The sequence below is a fragment of the Hakea prostrata genome, chromosome 8, assembly GCF_041222555.1.
Source record: "Hakea prostrata isolate BN-2017 chromosome 8, UWA_Hpros_2, whole genome shotgun sequence".
Taxonomy (NCBI): domain Eukaryota; kingdom Viridiplantae; phylum Streptophyta; class Magnoliopsida; order Proteales; family Proteaceae; genus Hakea; species Hakea prostrata.
The window spans coordinates 35,838,129-35,845,225 of NC_142607.1; the positions used below are offsets into that span (position 1 = coordinate 35,838,129).

At 37.2% G+C, this 7,097-nt stretch overlaps 1 pseudogene; it reads right to left on the minus strand.

Annotated features, from left to right (window-relative positions):
- Positions 1–5,706: 5,706 nt before the first annotated feature.
- On the minus strand, positions 5,707–6,809 carry LOC149007684 (putative calcium-binding protein CML35 pseudogene; annotated as a pseudogene).
- Positions 6,810–7,097: the final 288 nt, after the last annotated feature.

The window sequence follows — 7,097 nt, forward strand, 5'->3', positions numbered from 1 at the left end:
GAACTCAGGCAAGTTCAGGGCATCAAGGCCAAACTTGCACCCTTATCTCCTGTACCTTATTGGAGTGAAACAAAGATTGCACAAAGACCAATAGCTTTCATTAGGGTTATTTAACTCTTATAATTTATGGAAGGGAGGGGGGAGGGGAAACATGACAAAAACAGGATTAAAACTAGGGTGAAGGACGGAATTTTCTTTTCTTTTTTTAAATAAAAAAATTATTTTTACAAAATAAGTTTATCGTGATTAAGTATAACATGATTAAGAAAATTATAATTCTGACAACTTGGACTAAATACTAATTATTTGGAAAACAAAGAGATTACATGTAATTTAAAAGTTCGATGAATAAAAATATGAGTATTTAGTCATACTACACTTAGAGGAATTACTGATAGAATTTTACATAAAAAACCATAAACAGAAACCTGGAAGAAATTTCAGTGAAAGTTACAAGAGAAGGGAAACCATTAAATGTGTCATTCTCAGATAATGAGTTGAGTCCATTAATCAAACAAACCTTTTATTTTCTTCCTTCCCTTAGTCTTCCCTGGCATTTTGGAGCTTTGTTTTCTCTATAATTTAACACGCACTTTGTTTTCGTCTTCTTCTCTATCCTTTTCTATCTGAATTCATACGTTACTTCCACTCACCAATCCTTTTTTTTTTTTTTTTTTTTTTTAAATTGTCACGAGCATAAGTAATTTTTGTTTTTTTTTTTTTCATCAAAGTCACAAGAGAAATTATTCATGACTAAGAAAGCATTTCTTAATTTCAAGTAATCACCAGTGAAATACAATAGATAAGACAATAGGGGAATGAAATATTGATCAACCACTTAATTGACGAATGATTCCCTGCTAAGGAATATTCTAGGTCAAGTCTACTTTTAAGAATTGACATTTGATTAAGAATGCACCGTTGAAGGGGTCGCAAAGCTTGTGGTTGTTCTTGCCTAAACATGTTTGATCATTAACTCCTTTTATTAGTACTTGTATAATTTTCAAGTTTCAACCGGTGGTTCAATCAGGTCCATGATATTCGATTGAGGGGTTCGACCCTATGTCTTCAAGATGGTTTAATAACAGCACAGGACAATAATAGGTCGGGATTACTCTCGCCTAATGACAGGAGAAGCTCAGGATCATTTCTCAAGGATCCCCAGTAACTCGTAGTTGAAAAGGATTAGATTTTAGAGTCATGTCGTATTTACAAGAGATACTTGATATCAAATAAAATAATACAATGAATCTGCAAAACAGTTATGGAAACTAAATATCAAGCCAAGACTTATACCAATTGGTCCTACATGTCAAGTGAAGAGAGAATCAAAGCCAGGGTCGGAAGATCTAGTAGACATATACTTCATATAAACCACAAACCTACCCCAATCAAAGGTAATTGAACACAATTGAGTCATGCTTATTGCATCTTGTATATGCTCATTTCTTTTTCTTTTTGGCTCTACAACTCCTCAATTTTGAGCCCTTTGCACCTCACCTATTGGGGACGATGTTGCATTCACTTACTGACTTGATCATTAGAGCCAATTACCTAACCAACACGATCGGCATTTCTCAATGTTTGTTCTCATACACAGCTGTTGAACTAAATTCTCAAGTTGAACCTTGGTTTGTTTGGAGAAGTCAAATTTGAAGGCAACAACACCAAAGACCTTTTGTGTTCGTGCTTATTTGATTCAATGTCTAGTAAGTTTACTAAAAAAAAAAGAAGAAGAAGATTTTATTGATGTGTTTACTGCTACTTAATTAGTCGTATGGTTCTTATGTCAATATGTAATATGGATAGAAATCAATTAGGAAGTGAAATCTTGTTGATCATTGATTAGTGAAGATACTCATCATGGCATCTAAAGCGTGTTCCATTCTAATTGTTGATTCAGGTGGCCATCACTAAATGAAGAAACAACGGAATGTAAGTTTATGTTTCAATGATGGAATTCCCAGGTTTTTGGAAACCTATGGAGATCTGTTAACTCCATGAAAAAAGAAATGGAGCAACTTATGAATTCCCCTACATTTAGCTTTTCTCAAGAGAGAATGAATTAAGTTTCATCACAACTGAACTTAGAGTTGCCATGGAAGAGAAATTCTAAAGAAGGCAATCCAATGGATTACAGAAGGTGACCTAAACATTCATTCATTTCTTGGTTGCTCTAGATATCCAAGAATGAATATGTGTTTTCCAAGAATGATATCTTCCCAAAGGAAACTATTCAAAGTGCTATCAACATTTTTTGGAGTTCAGACCTTCTTCCTCGATGTTGGACATTCTTCTCTGTTGGTGTTTCATTGGTTGCCATCCTCGGAAGGATGGATCAGAGTTAATACTAAACCAACAGTCCAGTTGATTGTTTCAAAACAATTTGTATCCTATAGAGGGGATCTAGTCTATTGACATTGATTTGTGGTGCAAAATATTTTTAATGATTCCCTTCCCCTGTGTGGGTGGATTTTAAACTTATTTTTAGGGTCCCAAGACGGCTTAGCCAATGCCCTAGCCCATCGGGGGCCATCTGTGCGGTCAAGGACGGCATGGCCTGTGACTTCTCACTGGCTCTGGACCTCCGAGTTCTCGGAGTTGATGTTGTGTAACCGTCTATCTCATGAATAAATTGTTAGTTACCTTAAGAAATAAAAATGAGTAGACATTAGGAGTGCACACTAGGCAACATCACTATTTCATAAAATTATTCGTTTAGATAAATGGAGGTTAGTTTTAATATCATATCTTATATTTTCCATTATTAGTTGGTTTATATAAGCATAATATGAAGAGCTAAGTCTTCAATAACAAGTCACAAGTAGCATAACAAGACTTGGACCAAATAAGTCTTTTTTACAGTAACGAATATGAATATTCAAAGTTCCTAACCAAGTCATTGTTTTTTTTCATTTACTCAACATGGATGGCTCGTCCAAGTCAAAATCTGGTTTTCTAACTACGGCATCTAGTGTGGTCATCATAAGGGAAAACGTATTTTCATATACATCAATTACAAAAAAATAAAAGAAAAATGGTCATTGACCTAAATTTTTATACTAATGATTTCTAAACCAAACTGAACCATGCTTGGGTCAACTGGCTTATAAAAGCTAGAATGAACCGGTTCAATAGCTTAAATCTACAACCACTTGTGAGGGTGGAGGTTATTATAATAAAGGCTCACCACCTCCATAAAGGTCTTCGGTGATTATTTAAAAGATAAAATAGTTTATGGAATAAATTAATTATCCCCATGTTTCGCCCTTTGGTACAAATTTCCCTTAAACATTCTTGCATTACATTCTCTATCTAACCTAATTAAAACCATTATAATATAATATATTATTAAAAAGTAGATTAGCATTTTAGGTCTAGCATTTTATATAGGCTTATAGTACTATAACGTGGATGGGACAATATCTTAATTATTAATTTTAATAAGTAAAATAAATAAGGCTTAAATATAGTCGAACGGCCATGAAATAAATCTAATCAATAAAATTATCGAATTAAATCTGAACCGCTTATGATGTGCGATGTAGATTTAATCCTACCAAATTTAATGTAGGATTTCTATGAGCGTTTAGCCAAGGAATTTACACAGTCATTCAGCCACCACTTTCTCAACAAATAAATATAAAAATAAAGAACCTCAAGTGATTAGATTAGTTGGAAAAAGACTCTAGGATAATAAACATTTTTCTTTTCGTGGAGACGCGTACACTCTATTTGAATTCTAGATTGATGATGCCATAAGATGCAATCACAACGTCAAACCCTCTCATTTAGATTCATACAGACATGTTTAAATGTTGAACAGCAACACCCCAAGGGGAGCAAAGCAAGCGGAGTTCCACGCAACTCGTTTTCAATTTGCTTTGCATCAAAAATTATTCTGCAAGAGCCAAAACTGCATTCAGATTCATTATTTGATGGTTCAGATTAACTTGAGAGATGTACAACATTGATTTCATCTCGGATTAGAGTTTTGATGTAAATACGTAGCTCTCCTCTTTTTTATTTAAAAAAAAAAAAACAATAACTTTATAAAAAAATAGAGAAATAGAAAGAGAAATTTGGTTCTCTATATAAAAGCATCTCTAGTAGAAAGCAAAATCAACAAACTTCAAGTTTGGCTGCTCATATTTGTTCGAAGTTGTGGAAAGCCAGAAATAGGTTGTTGTTTGCCAAAGTAACATAGGACCTCTACAGGCTTCGAGGGCGCTACCCCCACATCCCTACCGGGGCGGCCTCCCGGACCCCGTGTCCATCGGCAACAATATATGAAGCATGAGCCATATTCAACATAATTGTATAATGAATTGTAAACTTTAGTACATCTCTTTACTAGTTGTATATTTGTGTTCTCTTTACATATTTACGTTAGTTTATATGAATTTTCCAAACTTCCAATTTTGCTCGCATATAGCCGGACATGTGATAATTAGAAACTTTAGATTAGGTGATGTTTTAAGTCAAAATAACACTCTCAATGTGTTTATTGGCCTCAAATTAGGCTACACATCAAATCTCAGGTCAAAATAACCCCAAATACCCTTTGAAACAAGGGGGAAATAAATCGGGCGACATGGAGCGACATATCACCCGTGTCGCAGTGTCGCCACGGTCTGACACGGAGACATGGAGCAACATGTTAGACCGAGTAGAAGGCAAAACAACAAACTTCAAGTTTGGGTCCTCATATTTGTTCGAAGTTGTGGAAAGCCTAAAAGAGGTTCTTGTTTGAAGAGAAGAGGCTGCTTTTGATGGAGAAGTAACTAGAGGTGCATTGGAGTTCTCCGATGCAACTATAACTTCAATGGTGCATCCTCAGGTCAAGGAAGTAAAGGAAGGCAAACAACAGTTTTGGGTCTCCCCTCCTCCACAGTATTTCAAGATAAACACTGATGCATCTTTAAACAATAGAAAGGGTGGCTTGGGTTGTGTAATTCTCAAGGCAGCAGGGGTTGCTATTGCTGCATCTTCTATTCCTTGTGCTTTCAAAACTATTGTGGAGGGTGAAGTTTTGAGTATAAGGGAAGGGCTATTACTTGCAGTTGGTGAAGGCATAGATGGCATCATGGTAGAAAGTGATTGTCAGGATCCCTAGAGAGTAACTTTGTAGCTCAAAGGAGCCTCCTATAATTTGTAGTTAATAGTCATCGGAGAGCACAGAGTGCTCCCCGTCGAGGGAGATGATTCGAAATCGGACTGACTGGTCACTATCTACTCGTTGGATATCGGGTTTATGTAAGTATGATTCCTTGCGCTTTTCGTTTGAATGAAATTTTTTACCCAAAAAAAAAAAATAACAATGGTTCTCTATTTAGGGGCATCAAACATCTCTAGTAGTGATTCTGCTTAAGAACACGTTGCTCCTAGCAGTCAAAGGTCCAGATACATTTTGGAGCCCAGAGCAAATCTGAACCATTGAATAAAATGTTCATTCAACTGTCCAGATTTTATCTAGACCTCAAAATACATCTGGACTGTGCGCTACTTCCAAGCACGATCCCTCTTAGCACGATCCCTCTAGCACCATGAGAGTATAGTCATACAAATTACAAATGAACCCTTTCAAAAAGTCCTCTGAATTAGGTAGACATTGAAATGGTGGTTAAGTAGAATTTATTTGACAAGAAAACATGCTTTTCAAGGTTTGTCTACTCCCTTTTAACGGATCCAAACCCTTTTGCAGCCAGTAGCCACCCCAAAAAATTTTCTTTACTCTAAAATTCATTTAAGTATATTTTTTATCAAAGAAAAATTTCATGAGTATATTATAGAAGATAAAGCAATGGAGACTGGACCATAGGAGGAGGGTTCATACAGTGCTTTCTCGCATATCTGGGAATCTCTGTTTTTTTAAATGATCCACCATAATCCAACGGTCAATTATGATCTTTCTTTTCAAAGATCCAAAATGTGTAGCCAATCCTGATCTAGACCTATAAACATACAATCAATCCCCCCAAGACAAGAAAATCGAAAAATAAAAATAAAGGTGAGAGATTCCTCATCTCTGACGTTCCATCATTCGTGAAAAATCGTCGAAACACACAAACCCATCCCTATCGGTATCAACACCCGCTATCATGCGCCTGCAATCCTCTAACGTGCACCGGTCGTCACCAATAGCCAAAAACCCCTTCAGCAGTTCTTCCGCCGAGATCTTTCCGTCACGGTTGACGTCAAAAAAATCAAATGCGTCACGCAACTCCGAGTTACAAGCCGGGCCGAAAGCCGAGCTGACGGCTCCAAACTCCTCCAGAGACACACACCCATCTCCGTCTCGATCGATTTCCATTAACATCAAACCCAGCTCCTCTTCACTCTCCGGCTCAAGCCCAAGCCGAGTCAGCAACGCTTCAAGCTCATGCTTCGTTATCTTACCGTCACCGTCTCTGTCGATGAGCTTAAAAGACTGAACCAGCTCGAACGTCATATCGGCCGATAAATCGGCGAATTTTCCCGTTAAGACTTCTTTTTGTGGGTAGTGAGAACGGAGAACACTTGTGGGTGTTGATGAACCACCTTGAACGTCTTTCAGGTGAGTTGATGATGAAGAAGACGATTCTGAAGAAGACGATGAAGCGAACGATGCTGGTTCGGACCGGCTCAGAGAAGATCTGCTCTTCTTCGGCATGGACATGGACCGGAACAAGGCTTTTGGGTTTATTTTCACGAATTTCATGGTGGAACAGAGAATGTGAAACCACCAGAACACGAAGAAGAAGAAGAGAAGAAGAACACGATCACATGAGGAAGAGAAAGAGAAATTGTTTGGGAGGAAACAGAGGGGACTGCGTTGTTAAATGGAGTGCTCATGGGTGAGCTTCCACGAAGCTTCGTAGTTCTCTTTTTCTTTCTTTCAATTTCTTTTTTTAAAATCCAATTTTTTTTTTTTTCCTAGTGTGCAGTGCACTGTAGTTTGTTCCACTAGATTAGGAATCTATTTTGTTCTTTAATGGGAGCGGTTCTCTTATTGGACCGACCCGAGCCAACCCAACCGGCCGACATCATTTTGGTTTCTTTGGTAGTTTATCTGTGCAGAGAAAGCAAAATCTATCCACCTTGAAAGTGAGGTGAGC